Consider the following 18,618-nt stretch of genomic DNA (forward strand, 5'->3'; position numbering starts at 1 on the left):
AAGACGGTCGAGGTGTGTAGGGCTAGGTGACAGTTGATAATTAGTGAAGAGAGCAGTCAGTTAGGTATTAGGTAGAGAATTAGAGGTAGATCGTGAGGTAGAAACGGTCAGATAGGTAGATCTAGGAAATTGTAGACAGTAGTAGCAGAGAGTATAAAATAGGCTAGTTAGGTAGGGAATTAAATTTGTTTAATAAAGTACATATATATTTTGGATCGGACTTGTGTGTTTTAATTCCAAACTATAACCAGGCTGGTATTATCTTCATCACCCCCACTGACACATCTAGGTAATTGCTGTTTATCCCCCCCCCCTCATAACTGGTACTTTTAATGATTAATTAATTATCTAATTGGAGAGAAAAAATAGGAAACTACAAAATAATTACCGGAAAGACAATTTGCCGATGGACATTTTTCCTAAATGTCTTAAATATTCGAATTGACCTTTGCCTCATTGTGAGAAATGCTCGAATGAACTTATACCTGATTGTGACAAACGTGAAAATTGACATTTGCTCAAATTTGGACAAAAGCGTGTTGCCGCATGCAATGATGAAAGCATGGCCTGCCAAGGTGAAAAAGAGAATTACTGGAGATGGCTAGCACTTGTTATCTAGTGTTGTCTACACTCAAAGTGTTCATTTAAATATCTAACTTATCAAAATACTGTCATTGGGCCGGTGAAGTGGAGTCGACTTGTTTAAGTGTTATTGTTAGGAATATTACATTTTAACACAGTAATTTTGTTAAACGTAAAGACTTTAACGTTATTGTATATCTTTTTTTTTAATATTGTTAATTTTTATCTTAATAACCGTTGGACTGAGATAGATGAGATAAAAGTCAATTACATTGTTTAAAAAGGACTTTAGTAGATGTTATGTATATATGAGCAGAGTACATTGGCGTAGCTAGGTCGGGTGTCGTCCGGTGCGGCACTTAATGGTGTCACAATAGTATAAATCAAATATTATATTCAATATACTTTCGCTATTAATTTGTACTATTTCAGTACAATACATACCTTAATTTATTTCATAAATATTTATTTAATTGATGCTATATATTTGCGATTTTGACAGTGTTCACATATTACTAACTATTTTTATTTATAACCGGTTATAAATACACCTTGATGTAACGTGTTTTCTATATCATTAACAGGTTTACGTCATGGCCTCACCCCCCCCCCTTCTCTCCATCATTGTCAGGATTTGTCAACTTTGCTTTTAAAAGACTATCCAACTTACTCCAATCGATGACTTAGATAAGTGGAATTATCATTTTTCTGTATATATTTTGCTATTTTTTGCCTTGGTGTCACCCCCCTAAATGGTGTTACCCTGTGCGGTCCACCCCCCCCCCCCCCCACCACCCGCTGGCAGATAAAACGATAATTTAACAGACCTCGATACATTACTTTGCGTGTTTGGTTTATGTTTCGTTATAGGGTAAAACGAAAAAAAGAAAATTTTGTTTGCATTTCAATGCTGGGCATTAATTAGAAACATATATTATAGGTTCTATAGGCATAGTAAATAATTGTCTGGGCCTAAATTAACTTAAAACAAATTCTAATTACTGTGTCTCATGTTAAACTATAAATAAAAATTCCATTGAAAAGTTTTACTTTAAACTGAGATATCACAGTCAGTGTTTATAAACAACGTTAAAAATATGCTATAACTGATACACCATAACTGTAAACACCATAATCGTGAAGATCCCAACATTGATATATGGAATATTCAAATCACGCTGTGGGTAAGGCAGTTGATGGAACCTCCACAGTTTTATCACAGAGTTTATCTAATGAATGATATTGAGAAAGATTACTACGAGTTGATGTATGCTTTATTGTCTTTCTAGAGTACCAGTCGACAGTATTAGGTCATACAAGTGAAGAGGAAGAGATAGTAGATTTAATACTGGAGGTTAGTCATGAGATCAAGGAAGGCTAAAAGAAAAGATAACATATTGCTAGTCTGTTTTCAAGTGTCAGAAAAGTTAGCACATGTCACTATATAAGAGCTGCTTATTCTACAATCAATTAAAGTATAAGACTAAAAAGTGCGATATTGGCTGTAAAAATATATCAGATTCACTCAGAAGCGATGGAGGAAATGTTACATCTGACCCACACCATAAATGTTGTTGTAACGACAAAAAATAAATAAACGTGTGAGAAAAAAAAACCTGTAATATTTAATGTTAATAGTGAACAAAAATGTGACATAATGGGCACATTTAAATCCATCCGAAAATATTTTAAATCAAATATTTAATAACAGAATAATGACTGGCAATAAATCAAACAATATAAGTTTACCTCTAAAATACTTCATATTAAAAGAATTGGAAAATAAAACAAAACAAACATGAATAATAATGTTGCAATCGTTCGCCGTAATTATTCGATATACACTTATTAAATACAAAAAAATAACAATTGATCAGAATCATGTCTCTGTGCTAAGCTCACCGATTAAGGGAATGACGTAGGCCTATAGACCTATTAGAATTGTATTGCTTCGATGCTATAAATGAGAGGTGGTTTGTTATAGAAACACATGCAGCGAAAAGTTGAGTAAATGTAATATATAGACGTCACGTTGATTAACCAAATTTATAATAGTTGATCGCTAGACAGCTACAAATGACAGTAAACAGTTCGGTCTACAGCATCTTCAATTAGAAAAAAAAAATTACTGCCCGCGATCTTTGACTGTTTATGAAAAATGGCGGGTCAAAAAAGCCTTTAAAATTGCGGGACAAGGTACACAGCGTCACGGCGCGATCATTCTTTCAATAATGAACCATGTTAGATAGTCTTAGCTAACCTATAAAGAGTATGATATGTTAAAATTCTATTGTTTTGATGTGATGTGATTGGGCATAGTCCTGACCACACTATCTCGCCATATGCCGAGGTCACAGAACCAAGTGAACTCTACTTTACTTGCCCCATAGACCGTCAGGTTTGAAAGGGAAACTTTACTTTAGCTAACCGATAAAGAGAATGATATGTTAAAATTCCATTGTTTCGATGTGATAAATGAAAGAACACTAGAACCGCTTCTAGAATGCATCAGGCTCACCAGAGAAATCCGAGGCATAGACTTACCAAACATGACAAATAAAAAAATCTTAGCATATGCTGACGACACAGCTTTCACCATACAATCGGAAAAATCCATTACACAAATAATTGACCTTTTCCTTGATTTCGGACCTGCTAGTGGGACAAAAATTAAACTTACGAAAACTAAAATTTTGGGGTTAGGACGCTGGACGAACAAAGAAAACTACCCACAAAACCTGACGGGGACTAACAAATTGAAACTTTACGGAATGACCCACCATAATAACCCACAAGACACAAATGAAGAAGAATGGAAAGAAATGACAAAAAAAATCAAAAACACTTTAGCACTTTACAAATTTAGCACAACAACAATTTTTGCTAGGTCAGCTATTACCAACCGGTACATCATCCCCAAAATTATTTATATAGCCACAGCAAAAACAATCTCCAAAAAAATAATCAAAACCATTAACATACTCATTAGAGAGTATATATTCCAAGGCACTATTAGAAACATTAGTCACAATACGCTGGTTCAAAACAAACATAAAGGGGGAATCAGTCTACACGACATTCAAACAAAAATTAACACATTTAGAATAACACATATCGGAAGAATAATTGCACAACCACACTTTCACCCACTAGCACACTACTACATAGGCATTCCGCTCAATAAACTCACAAAACTAAACAACAAATCACCCCACTTTTTTGGTCAAGAAGTTAGCGCCTTTTACAAAGAATGTTTACAATCACTTAAAAACAATGAAAAACTCATACACAACAAATCCCAAAATATCTACCAAAAATTAGTACAAAAACTTTCAACCCCCCTTTTTAATCGAATCAAATGGTGTTCAAAATTTGCCCTTACAGATACAACAGACACTTTTCGGAACCTACACCTAAAAAACATTACACCTAAAGCTAGGGAAATAACATACAGATTAATCTACAATACAACACCGATAGGCCAAAATAAAACCGCCTACTGCCCACTATGCAGACAAAACACAATAGAAACAGAAACACACATCTTTTTAGAATGCCCCACCATACAGACAATGAAAAACAACCTTAGGGCCAAATTAACTAGTAAAAAAGACTCATTCAATGTTGACATAGCTATAACGCTAAACAAACTACCTAAGCCAAAAGACAGGACAGATTTAGAAGAAAAAGCAAGGACTGTAGCTATTTATAGACAAACCATATGGACTAGTAGAAACAGAGCTAAATTCGAAAATTCACAGTTTACGGGACAGATTTTAGATTTAATTTTTAGCAGACGACTGGACAAATATAGCACATCAACACACAAACTATAAATAGTAACACCCCAGCAGTTAGTTCACACACAACACAGTCTCTTACGCCTGGCTCGGCTTAAACTCACACACCCAGTGCCCCGTCAACCACCGCGACCCGCCCCTTACCCTCAGCATTCATGTCACGCAACAATGATCTTGCTGCCTGGCCTATTTCACCCAACCAACCTTTACCTTCGCCTCTACCTCCCCGCCCCATCAACGTTCTCCCCTTAAATGTAGTTTATTCATGTAACTCTTAGGCATACTGTGTTTGTTAGGGAACTTCAAATTGAATTTTTTTTTGTTAATGGCCCTTTTTGTTTTTTTTTTTTTTTTTTTTTTTTTTTTTTTTATACTGTCATTGAGATCCGCCCCTCACCCTCATTAGGTATGCAACGCATCAATGATCCCGCTGCCTGGTCAGCCTTTCTCAACCAACCCTCACCCCTCACATACACCTCCCCGTCCCACGATGTTTCCTTCCCTTTAAATTTGCATATCAATGTAACCTCTAGGCACATGTTGACAGCTTGGAGTTGTTGTTGCCATGTTATTGTATTATGTATTTACATTGCCCTTCACGGCAAGCCCTATATTACGAACAGCAGCTAGTAATTAAATTGCTTTATTTATTGATGTTACCACCACGGATCTATCATTTTGTTGGCAAATAAGTTACAAACCAACCTTTTTTTTTTTTTTTTTTTTTTTTTTTTTTTTTTTTTTTTTTTTTTTTTTTTTTTTTCTTTGTTGAAGCAATTGTCTTTCAATTCAATGCACCTTTGGTATTCCATTTACATATTTTGCTATTTATTTACTGTACTCTTTCACCAATGCAGCTATATTGTAAATATCCACCCAAACGGTGTGGAATGTTTTTGGAATGTTTTTTGTAAATCTCTGTTTATCCATGTAACTCTTATGAATATTTTGACACCTTGGTTTCCCATTTTTCCGAAAGTTTTGTAATTGTAATATGTATTCAAATGGCCCTTCACGGCAAACCCTACATTGAGAACAGCAGCTAGCAATTTAAATTGCATTATTTTTTATGTTCCCACCACGGATCTATCTTTCTGTTGGTAAACAGGCAACAAACCAGCCTTTTTTTCATTGTTTTTTTCATTGTTTAAGCCATTGCCTTTCAATTCAAATTACCTTTTGTATTTCTTCTACATAATTTGCTATTTATTACCTGTACTTTTTCACAAATGTAACTATATTGTAAATATTCACTCAAACGGCGTGGAATGTTATTGTATTTGTATTTGTTTTAAATTGGAAAATAAAAGTATTATATTTAAAAAAATAAAAAATAAAACATAATTCACCTGTCATTGTGGTGGGGTCATGCTACAGCTGAGTTCAGGGACCTTCTTGTTGTTGCTTTACAAAGGTTTAGATGGATCCTAGAAGCAATGGGTCTATCTGCTGAGCTCTCTTTTTTTCCAGGTTCCCCACAGAAGCTCATTTAACCGTAACTCATATGTAATGTGGGTTTTAACTTATTTTCTTCTCATAAATATTGTATTAATTAACAGAAATACAAATAAAATTACAATCTGATAAAGATAAAAAAAAAATAAATAAATAAATAAATAAATAAAAAAACACATTCTGGAAAACGTTCGTTCGTGTTATTCTACATATAATCTATATAATCGCTTTTCGGCTTTTTGGCTAAGATCAAAGTGTAGTATCTGTTATGAATCTACATAAATCTTAGTCATTTGATTTGTCAGCCTTTTTTAGGGCTGGCTGCCGGGGTAGATAGGCGGTCAAATCTACTACTCAACTCATCAAGCAATCAATTGCATATCTCGCCAACGATCGCTGTGGGGTTGCGCCCACACATCCCTCGAAGTGCATCATGCCCTCGAGATGAGTCACCCAGTACTTGTATTGGGTGGCTTTAAATGTACGAGTGGCTAATTTTCTATTTTTCTATTTTTTCAGCTCTACGACATCCATCTAGGAGAACTTTTAGGTGGGAGGTCCGTCACAATTGCCAGCAAATCAACTAACCATCTCTCAAAGATCAACTACGCCAAACTTTCTCATCTTCGATACACAATTAGTTCACTACGAACAACGTCACGATTACTCCGACGACACCCACCTAGGAGAAATCTTAGGCGTGAGGTTCCGTCACAACCACCATCAAGTCAACTCGAAATCCCTCAAAGATCAACTACTCAAACTACTTCACGAGCACTCATCTCTCAAAAACTAAACACTCGTCAACCACTTCGCCAATTTCGACGACTCGACCACTCTCAAATTCTTCTCATCCACAATCCTCGACACAGCAATATCACAAAAATTAAACATTCTTCAACATTATTTTGCCCACTTCAACTACATGACTGCGCAAGAATACCCTACGATAATGCTTCACTCTCTCTCAAACTAAATTCAAAGCAACCTATGAAAAACGACATTTCAACACGAGGACACTACCTCAACTACCCCTCTACAAGATCTACTCCATTCGATCAACTCTACCATCACCGACAAGACACCAGACTCGTTCTTTCAACAACGGAACATCCCTCATTGATACTCTCAAACTACAACTACCAACTAAGAATCAACAACTGCCTAACAAAGACTGTAATACACGCTAGAACAAAGGTCAAAGAACTGCGAGATGCGATCATGTGTTGTCATGTACTCGATGTTATTTTAAAAGAAACCAAGAAAGCAGAAGTGAAAACAAGTGAATCAAGGAAACAAAAAGACACAGAAAATACTACAAGAACGGATTAAATCTTTTAAATATGTATACTATTTCATGTATGTATATGCTCATATAAACTTTCTCTTGCTGCCTCCCCAATCGAGATCGGGTATGCAGCAAGTGGGAAACAACATTAAACATTTCAAAAACAAAAAAAAGTATCTGTTCTTATCAGCAAAAAAATAAATAAAATAATAATGATTATAAAATAAATAAATAAATAAATATTTTTTTTAATTGATAAATATCCAATAACTATATGATCAATATAAATAGCAAATAATTTCTTGAACCTAAATTGACTGAAAGAAAATTTACAATTTTTGATGTTAAACTATAAATTAAATTTTCATGGTAAATGTTCATTTCTAACTGTGATATTTAAACTCAGCTGTTATAAAACAGCATTAAAAAAAAAGAACATATAACGGATGTTCCTTATTTGTACAAGAAATGCGATGAATATAAACACGATGATCGTGAAATTCCCATAATTGACATATAAAATAATCAAACCACGCCTACAAATCAAAAGTTTTGTAAAAATATATTTTAAAATATTTTAAAGCGTACACCACAATGCTTCTACCATTTTACTTTAGCATATAAAAATATACACTTGGATAGTGAAGCTAGATGAGTGTTTCTTCTATTAAATCACCATTATAGTTTTTATACCTAACTTTCGGTATATCAAATTAGATATCTTTAGATGGAAATGAATTGATTGTAAAGAGAGACCATACCTTAACATCTGGAATATTTAAATTTATGTTAAGTGGTCCTGGTCAATTTTCAGAACATGAGAACAATGACATACACTTTAGAGAAATTCCCGCTCAGGTCCTCCAAAATGTGTGCATGTATTTTACATATAAAGTAAGGTAGAAACATTCTTAAACTGAAATTCCAGAGGTTCATATTGTCAATGAAATAGCGCTAGAATTAATAATGCCAGGACTTTCTTGACTGTTAATGACTTTGTTTTCAACACATCGTCTGAATGTAAAAATAGTTATTTTAAAATACTGAAGGTTTATAAACTTTGCATTCTGGACTTTTAGCAGTTTTGTAACATTTATCGTCCAATGCTGCCTGTAAACTTGACCGGCTCTTTAACGTGGCCATGTCATTCGTGAACAGCGAGTACACGGTCTTCTCCAGGTTGATCTCCAACAGCCAGTTACGTCAGTACTCGGCAATACAGGCCAGGTTAGATTGTAAATTCACTCTCTGCTGAGCGATAGTGACACTGGTCTATCAGTCTGTTATTTGACAAAAACCAAAACAAGCGGGTATTGACCAGCCTTTCCAAGAGCTAGCTGATGTTAGAGCAGAGGGAGAACGGTCTGTAGCTCTCAGGTGAGCCCAGATCAAGATCCGTGGCAATTTTCTAAAACAATTCATGGTATTTCAAGTTTATTTTTAAACATGTCAAAGAATTGTAACTACAATAATGTAGATCTAGTCATTTTTTTTTAAAGTAAAAAACTCAAAATAACCACGTTACAATTATATCTTTAAATAACAGAGTGTGCATCATTATAATGTGCTCGCTTGGTCAGCTGTGTAGGACTAACTGTCAGCCCGTCCACAAAAAGAGAGAGAGGCGGTTTGTTATAGAAACACATGCAGCGAAAAGTTGAGTAAATGTAATGTAATGACGTCACGTTGATTAACCTAATTTATAATCGTTGATCGCTAGACAGCTACAAATGACAGTAAAAAGTTCGGTCTACAGCATCTTCAATTAAACAAAAAATACTGCCCGCGATCTCTGACTCTTTATAAAAAATGGCGGGTCAAAAAAGCCTTTCAAATTGAGGGGTAAGGCACACAGCGCCACGGCGCGATCACTATTTCAATAAAGAACCATTTTAGATAGTCTTAGCTAACCGATTAAGAGAATTATATGTTAAAATTCTATTGTTTCCATGTGATAAATGAAAGGGACCTAACTTCATTTTCATTTTACAAGGGAAACAACTACACATTATTTTGTTCATTAAAGTTTACCTAAATATAACAAAAATAATAAACAGCTATTACATAATTATATTAATTTTCTAATGTAAACTAGTATGTTTGTATGTAATGTTTAAGAGATCAGTTATGATCTAAAAACCTAACGTAATTACATTGTGTATTCAAAATCCTAAGAACCGTTCAAAGATGTGACATCATTTCTTACATAGTTTGAGCTTGATCTTCTGTAAGAGCGCTTTATTGCTGTTAATCTACTCAAATTGTTTTTATTGTTGGTGAAAAAACCCATTTATAACGAATCTGAAGTAGAAACTTTAAAATCAACAAATAATAAGTTACAAAAAGCTGATAGATAAACATTATAGGTCGGCAACCATTTGAGACGGAAGAGCCAAAAGATCAATTTACAATATCTCCTAGTTCTTAAAGAGCCAGCAACATTTTTTTTTCAATTTAGTGGTATTTGATTTGGATTAGGTAAATGAATTTAAAATAAATGGGTTTAGGGATGAAATAATATTTAATGATATAAAAACATAAGCATGTTTTCACAACACATAATAAAGTATTTAACTAGCTCTGCTAGGATGCTAGGATAACAAAATCAAATTATATATAACTATAACACTATTCCTACATAATTTAAAAGCTAATAACTAAAAAAAACATGTCACAAAAGTCAACCTAATGCACACTGACACATAAGACAGTACCTTTTGAAGAAAATAAATTAAATAAAATTGTAAATATTCGAAAAAAATAAGCACTTCGGTAGTAGAAAGCATGGAACTACTGCCACGGGGCTGGCCACATCACAGTTGTGGAGTTGGGCCTAGTAACCAAGCAGCTATCAGCTTCTGTATACACTCTACTCCACAAATTCTTAGTGTTGTTATCGTGTCTAAAGTTCTTTTTTTACAGTATAATATTTTTATGAATTATGAAATTAAAATAATATCGTTATTATGGAACTGGCGAGCCGCATCCTTAGATCAAAAGAGCCGCATACGGCTCGCGGGCCGCAGGTTGCCGACCCCTGATCTACATTGAATGTAAATCTTTACATTTTTGAATTAGCTACTGATTTGTATGCTCTTTTAAAGATTTTAACATAATAATGTTTACATGTAATTACAAAAACAATATTCACAGAGGTTTACTGGTTTTAATGTCGCGATTCTGACTATAAAATAACAAATATAATTATTCTTTATTTGAAGTTTGCTTCTTTTCACTTTTTTGGAGTCAGTTTTAATAGTATCTGTAGTGTTTGTATATTGTTGTAACTAAACTTACCCGAGGTATTTTGTTGATTCATTAAGGACATCTGTACATGCTTATCATCTTGACTAATACTAACGTTCTTGAAGTTGAGTGTTTTTTTTCGGTACATTTATTCAACTTCTCTCAACTTTCTCTCCACCCCACAAATATAATTGTATAGAGTTTGTAAAACAATCCACCTACAAATTGGTGCATCTGTACAATATGCCTTTGGAGAATGTTCTAGATCAGCTGACTAGTAATGGGCCTGCAGTTTCCCTTCTTGCTTATATTGACATTTCAAAGATAAGCAACATTGTATCCTACGGGGCACACTTTAGGTAATAATTACCCTACGTTTATAGACTGTTCTTAAAACCCAAAGTTAATAGGCATCCCTTATAAAAGAGGCATGGCTGATTTGAGCCTATCTACTCGAGCAAAGATTGTGAATTAAGATCGATCTCTAGGTGGTTGACGGTCTATATCCAGCAGGAATAACATAAACGACAGATGTTCAGACGCTAAAGTGTACATACCTTACGACAAAAAAGTGCCACGCACATGCTAGGCACTGAGCTAGGCGCCGATAAATAAGCCAAGAAGTAGCCTATATATCTACTTGCGATGAGTATTACAAATGTGATATGTAGGGTAATATTAAATTCATAGTTTCAGTAATGTGTTTGCTGCCTTTGTTTCTGTGTTTGTGAGTGTGTGTTTGATTTAAATTTTATTTTGTTATCGTCTGAAAAAGGCGCCACTATCCTTAAAATAGTCGTAGGGGGAGGGGTTTCCTCCGCAATCCTGCTCCCTCCCCTCAAATCTAAATACAAAGTGAGATACATACCCAACTTTTCGAACGATTTGTATATACATGTTCTAGCTATCCTCGTCTACCCCACCCACTGACTTAATCATTAATCATTTAAACACGTGAGGGCGGCCTTGGGAATACGGCAAAGGGCAATAATCGTTTTTCCAAAAAAATATTTCTGACGAAAAAAAAATATCTGACAATGATAATAGTGATCAAAAATGCAAAAAAAAAAAATGAACAAATGTAAATCCACCAAAAAAAAACATTTTAAATCAAACATTAAATCAACGAAGAATGGCGGACAACAAAACAAACGATAAAACATTACGTTTAAACAACTCTATATTAAATGATTAGGAAAATAAAACAAAGCAAACATGAATAATACTGTTGCCATTATTTGACGTCATTATTCCATATACACTCTACGCACTTATTAAATAAAATGAAATTGTTCAGACTTTAGATGTGATAAAGGGGAATACATTTACATTTTATAAGGGAAACAACTTACATATTCTTTTGTTGATTAACGTGTACCTAAACAGTACACAAATCGTGAATCTATTACATTATTATATTAATTTTCTAATAACAACTTATACGTTCGTAATATATCATTTAAGAGATACGTTTCAAAATAAAAATGTAACGAAATTGTTTTTGTATTTAAAAAACCTAAGAACCATTTAAAGATGTTATATAAATTGGTATACTGTATGCCTGATCTTTAATAAACGTTACTCCTGTACTGCTTGTTTCCTTGAAATTATTGTATTTAAGGATTTATCGTCTTGTGAGAATTGATATAGATTTACAATAGTAATACCTCTTTCTTACTTGTAGCTTACTTTCATTCATTTAAGATGGTTTACTACTACAGTTATACATTACATGTCTGAGGCGAAAAAAAATTATTTTTGGGAAATAAAAAGTCAAATCAAATTTTAATTTTAAAATTACATGTCAACATGTCAACAGAATATACAAGAAACTGGGAAACACATTTAATTAGATTGTACTTTAGTACACAAAGCAAATCAAACACTTGCGAAAATATTAAAAATCACCAATCAAATAGCCACAATTAATAATTCAATCACACTTAACTAACAAGACTAGACAAAGAACAGAAGACAAAAACAGACATGTAGCAACGGCTATTTAAAGATCGTTATAGAAATATAGGAAGAAAATCAGATTTTATTCAAAAAATCTCTGATATCGAGTTAAAAGAAATATTTCAAGAAAAATTAAAACATAGCCAAGACATAGTAGTTAATAAACATATACATGTCTAAAAATATATGAGTGTTACTTAACCTTTTTTATGAATATTTAGGTATGTAAGATGCTAAATTCTAACTTTTGTTTTGCATTTGATTAATGTATTATTCTATATAATAGTTTCGCTGTCTGTCAAGAACGCTCTGTCTGACAAGAACGCTCTGTCTGACAAGAACGCTCTAGAGAAAACACAAGCAAAATAAAAACATGCACAGTAATTCGAAAAACGAAATATGACGTCGACACATTTAGCGTAGAGTAGAACATAATCTCAAACCAGAGAGTGCACACAGTAATGTAATGACGTCATTGATTCTACATTGAAAAAAAGGAAATGTTGTCTAATCTAAATGGTTTGCGTGAAGATTTTCTTGCATACAATTCTTCGGGTAGGGGCGAAGCCCCACCCCCCGCGTAAGAACGTCTGAGCCCCCCCCCTCCCCAACTCAAAAGAAATTTCCTCATCGATACTCTATAATAAAATTACGGCCTAATTAATGTGTCTAATCTAAAAAGTGGTTTTCTTGCAATGGGACGGTAGACATGTTTTTTTTGGGGGGGGGGGGGGGGGTGGGGTGGGGTGGGGGTGGTGTGGGGGGGGTGGGGGTGGTGTGTGGGGGGGGGGGGTGGTGTGTGGGGGGGGGTGGGTTGGTTTCAGTGTTTCTTTCAGACTTTTTCCTCCCCGGAGAGGGGTGGGGGTACTTGAAATTTTCGGGGGCGGGGGTAGAATTTTCTGGGAGGGGGCGGACACTGGAAAAAGTATATAATTATATTTCGTTGAATTGGACGGTAGCCATGTTTTTTTTTTGGGGGGGTGGGGGGTGGGGGGCGGTGTGTGGAGGGGGTGGTGTGTGGGAGTGAGGGGTGGGGGTGGTGTGTGGTGTGTGGTGGGGGTGGGGGTGGTGTGGGGGGGTGGGGGGTAGGGTGGGGGTGGTGTGTGGGGGGGTGGGTTGGTTTTAGTTTAGAGAAAAGAGACAGCACTATCAGCCTAGCGCCCGTTGTACCCTTCCTCAACGGGCCATTTTTCTCGTTAATACTAATAGTTTCGCTGTCTGTCTATCTGACAAGAACGCTCTGTCTGACAAGAACGCTTTGTCTGACAAGAACGCTCTAGAGAAAACACAAGCAAAATAAAAACATGCACAGTAATTCGAAAAACGAAATATGACGTCGACACATTTAGCGTAGAGTAGAACATAATCTCAAACCAGAGAGTGCACACAGTAAAATGACGTCATTGATTATCGCGTAAACATTGAAAAAAAGGAAATGTTGTCTAATCTAAATGGTTTGCGTGAAGAGTTTCTTGCATACAATTCTTCGGGTAGGGGCGAAGCCCCACCCCCCGCGTAAGAACGTCTGAGCCCCCCCCCCCCCCCCCCCTCCACAACTCAAAAGAAATTTCCTCATCGATACACTATAATAAAATTACCGCCTAATTAATGTGTCTAATCTAAAAAGTGGTTTTCTTGCAATGGGACGGTAGACATGTTTTTGGGGGGGGGGGGGGGGGGGGTGGAGGGGTGGGTGTGGGGGGTTGGGGGGGGGGTTGGGGTGGGGGGGTGGTGTGTCGTGTGTGGGTTGGTTTCAGTGTTTCTTTCAGACTTTCCTCCCCGGAGAGGGGTGGGGGTACTTGAAATTTTCGGGGGCGGGGGTAGAATTTTCTGGGAGGGGGCGGACACTGGAAAAAGTATATAATTATATTTCGTTGAATGGGACGGTAGACATGTTTTTTTTGGGGGTGGGGGGTGGTGGAGGGGTGGGGGGGGGGTGGTGTGTGGGGGGGGGGTGGTGTGTGGGGGGGTGGGTTGGTTTCAGTGTTTCTTTCAGACTTTTTCCTCCCCGGAGAGGGGTGGGGGTACTTGAAATTTTCGGGGGCGGGGGTAGAATTTTCTGGGAGGGGGCGGACACTGGAAAAAGTATATAATTATATTTCGTTGAATGGGACGGTAGACATGTTTTTTTTTGGGGGGGTGGGGGGTGGGAGGGCGGTGTGTGGAGGGGGTGGTGTGTGGGGGTGAGGGGTGGGGGTGGTGGGGGGTGGGGGTGGTGTGTGGGGTTGAGGGGTTGGGTTGGGGTGGTGTGTGGTGGGGGGTGGGGGTGGTGGTGGTGCGTGGGGGTGGGGGGGGTGGGGTGGGGGTGGTGTGTGGGGGGGTGGGTTGGTTTTAGTTTAGAGAAAAGAGACAGCACTATCAGCCTAGCGCCCGTTGTACCCTTCCTCAACGGGCCATTTTTCTCGTTTCTTTAATATTCCTTCAAACATTACCGAATACATATTTATTTATTTATTTCTGAAGGTGTTTGTCTTGTGTTACTTTGATTTCGTCTTTTCCTGTCAGACTGTCTGTATAAGGTCACCAAACAATAGTACAGTACATAGGCACACATCAATCATACCAAACAATACAATATTATATACCGATTCCTAATCTGTCAAAGAGTGATGTCATTTTGGATATCCATGCCTTATAGTAGGCCTGTTTCAGATTGAAGGACAGCACATAGGTGGTGACCTTTGTGTGGAAACATCCAGTGATTTCCTTAATCAACTAAAGAACGGAGTCCACTGGCTGCCGTCCCCACCAAAAGCCCGCTTGACACGAGTCTATCAGTCTGTTATTTGACAAAAACCAAAACAAGCGGGCATTGACCAGCCTTTCCAAGAGCTTGCTGATGTTAGAGCAGAGGGAGAACGGTCTGTAGCTCTCAGGTAAGCCCAGATCCCTTGCTGTCTTGGACAGGGCGACCACCTCCACAATTTTACACCTGCTGGCAAGTTCAACACACGTCTATGATTGGTTCATTACAAGTATAAAAATAAGGTAACGACCACTAATATATTATTTATGTATAGCATTATTTTAAACTTTCAATTGAGTTAAAACCGCAACGTAATTTCCAACAATTGTAACCTTTTTTCACATACAGACCTTTAATTAATTAGTTATCTATTTTTTTTTTATACATTGATTTTTAATTTTAATAAGGGTGAGATAAAAATCATAAAGTTAACGCTAAAAATAATAGTTGTCTCTACATATTTTATATTTAAATATCTAGATCTCTGTATTCTTATTGTCATTAATAGTCTCTCACATATTGATTTCAGACAAGATTGATTGTTTTAGATTGGTTGTTATTCATATTTGCGATGCCTAAAAATCATTAAAACAAGAAAAGCGTAAGCGTCTACCGACTAAAGAATGTTGATTACAATCACAATTGAACAGTCTCCAGTATAATAATAAACACGCCAACCACATTATTTACTTAAATACATCCCCATGGTACATTAACTTCAGAACATTACAACAAGCCACCATTTGACAACTACAGTTCGATCGTACTATAGACAAGATTTTGTTTTCTTCAGTTTTTAAATATTTTTTTTAAATAGATGAACCCGAGTATTTCTGGCTGGTGTTTGAATCCCAATGGCAGATTGCACACTGATTTGCAATACAATTGATCATATCGGTTTTGATGCTTTGGAAAATCATATTGTAATTGTTTTGTTTTTGTACACATGGCGGTTGATGCACATTCATCATCATTCCCGGTAATACAAGTAATAATACAATAGTCTATGGACAGCCTAACTTACGTAGGCATATTATCAGACGACTGATCAGTCGGCACAATATTCTACAACTCAACTACGGCCAAGCAGATAATTGATATTTCTCGGCTGTTGTTCACGTAAAAGAACTAAACAACACCACCAAACATCACTGACTTTATACATTAGAATTCACCATCTACAGGGAAGACAATGTCAGCGGCACCCTCAGATGTCCTACCCCCACCCCACCCACTCAACAGCGACACAATCATAAAGGCCCTGAGGAATCTTAGCAAACTAAAACCCACTGTCAACTCAATGGCCTACACCAACAACCGCAGCTTCACAATTTTTCGGACAATTCATCAACCTTTACAAACTACATAAAAATCAATTATAAAGAACACCAATAAACAATTTATTTGCTATTCCTGTAAGACGACACATATGTGGAAGTTGTGGGTCAAACAAACATTAGACTACCCACTGTCACTTAACTAATCAAGACATACTACAACAAGATACAGCGGCAACAGCTAGTACGATAAAAGTTATCCATTAATATAATATTTTAAAATAAAAACAAATTGATCGGTAACCGTTGTTTGTGTTAATTTCAAATGTTTTACTACGTTATTCGCGATTTATTTTCATAAAGTAGTGTGCTAGTTTGTGCATAACTATTATTATGTTTTTAGCAAAAAAAAAAGTTTTGACCTAACAAACAATGTTATCGACCAAATGGATGTTTTTTTCGCCTTTCAGTTTATATGAGTGATGATCTTTTTTTAAACATTACTTTCAAAGTTGGGTTTTAAAAAATACATATTTATATGGTAAATATTATAATATTGTTATCTTTAGTTTCATCACACAATGATACGATTTCTCTGATGTTAACACTTGTTTCTGATATTATTACTGTTCAAATGCAATGTTCTATTAATCGCTTAAATGAGGCGCATTCAGAGTTAAACATGATTATTTTAATTCATTGCACAAATCGAATTATAAAATAGAAGCGTATACAGATACAAGGCAAATATAGGCGATATTGTTGCAATAATTTATTCCGTGACCGAGATAAACCTAGAAAAACAATGTTTAAAGATAATGTCCCAGTTAGCATAAAGTGTGATTGACTACACATTGGTGCTGAAACAAGCGAGCACATTTTTAGACCTTATATATAATAGTACACAGTACACATACTATATCAAAAGAGCCGCATGCGGCTCGCGAGCCGCAGGTTGCCAACCCCTGGAATATAAGGATATAAAAAACACTGTTCTAAAAGATGTCACCTTTTTATTTCCCTTGTTTTAGGGGAAGTAACACAAAGGTATTTAATAATTTCACCTAAAAGACAATACTTGAAATTATACCTTTTGCTTGTCAAATATCTACAATATAAAAAACTGTTTGAATATAAAAAAAAATGTTTTATATGTTTTTTGATTTAATGTATTTTAATTTGTTTTAAATTCTTTAACTTAAACACAAGAGCTTTGTATTTTAAAAATGTTTTTATGTAGCTGTTCTTATATTATAAGGTGTTTGCATGTACACTAAAATCGGCTTAAAATTTAAAGAAAGAATTAAATTATGTTGTAAATTGATATTATAAAATAATAAAATGTCGATATATAAAAAATTATAAAATATCAAAGAGCTCGTAGATCTAGCTGAATTACGTTTGGAAAAAAATAGGAAATTAATAGACATGTGTCTAAAAATATTTAGGCACACAGTCGCTATCATTTACACAAGCAGGCATTGACCAGCCTTTCCAAGAGCTTGCTGATGTTCGAGCAGAGGGAGAACGGTCTGTAGCTCTCAGGTGAGCCCAGATCCCTTGCTGTCTTGGACAGGGCGACCACATCCACAATTTTACACCACATTATTTTACACACTTCTGTGATTGATTGGTTAAGGCGAGAACTTTGTTAATGACCAATACAACAATTGAACAACAAATCGAAGCTTCCATCGAATTGCAAACATTTAATCTTTAAATATTTTTTTCCTAAAACGAAAAAAATATATAAATAGTTCCACATTGTTTTTAAGTGGAGGGGGGGGGTGTATAAGTTTATCGAATGGAAAATATACATATAATGGAATGTTTTTATAAACAATGAACTGAACCGTAGGATCTTTTTTTTCTCCCATTGATCAAGGGAAATAAATTCAGATACATTATTTTGATGAACATCATATTATAAAAGTTAAAATGATTATATTACTACTGCATCCTATTTTAAGATAGTATCATAATTATACATTTTAAATCAGGCAAAAATATTTTAATTGTTATTGTAGGGATTATTACATCTCAAAATGTAATTTAGTTAAACGGACATACTTTAAAATTGTTTCATATATTTTTATACATATAGGGATGTTTTAACAAAATTCATAATTATTTTACAGGATGACTTAAGTCAATGATTAAGTCAATGAGCAGTTAAATTTATTTCCATGTTTAGTTTATGTTTCATGCAAGTGTATAACGAAAAAAAGAAAACGCTTTTGAATGGACAGACTGGCGGCTTTAACC

The 18,618-nt window shown here is 35.4% G+C and overlaps 1 pseudogene; it reads left to right on the forward strand.

Annotated features, from left to right (window-relative positions):
- The first annotated feature begins 6,060 nt into the window (after positions 1-6,060).
- LOC131935350 (uncharacterized) lies at positions 6,061-6,201 on the forward strand (annotated as a pseudogene).
- The last annotated feature ends 12,417 nt before the right edge of the window (positions 6,202-18,618 follow it).

This window comes from Physella acuta, unplaced genomic scaffold, assembly GCF_028476545.2.
Source record: "Physella acuta isolate Inbredline_101_S28 unplaced genomic scaffold, ASM2847654v3 ptg000142l, whole genome shotgun sequence".
In the NCBI taxonomy this organism is placed as follows: domain Eukaryota; kingdom Metazoa; phylum Mollusca; class Gastropoda; family Physidae; genus Physella; species Physella acuta.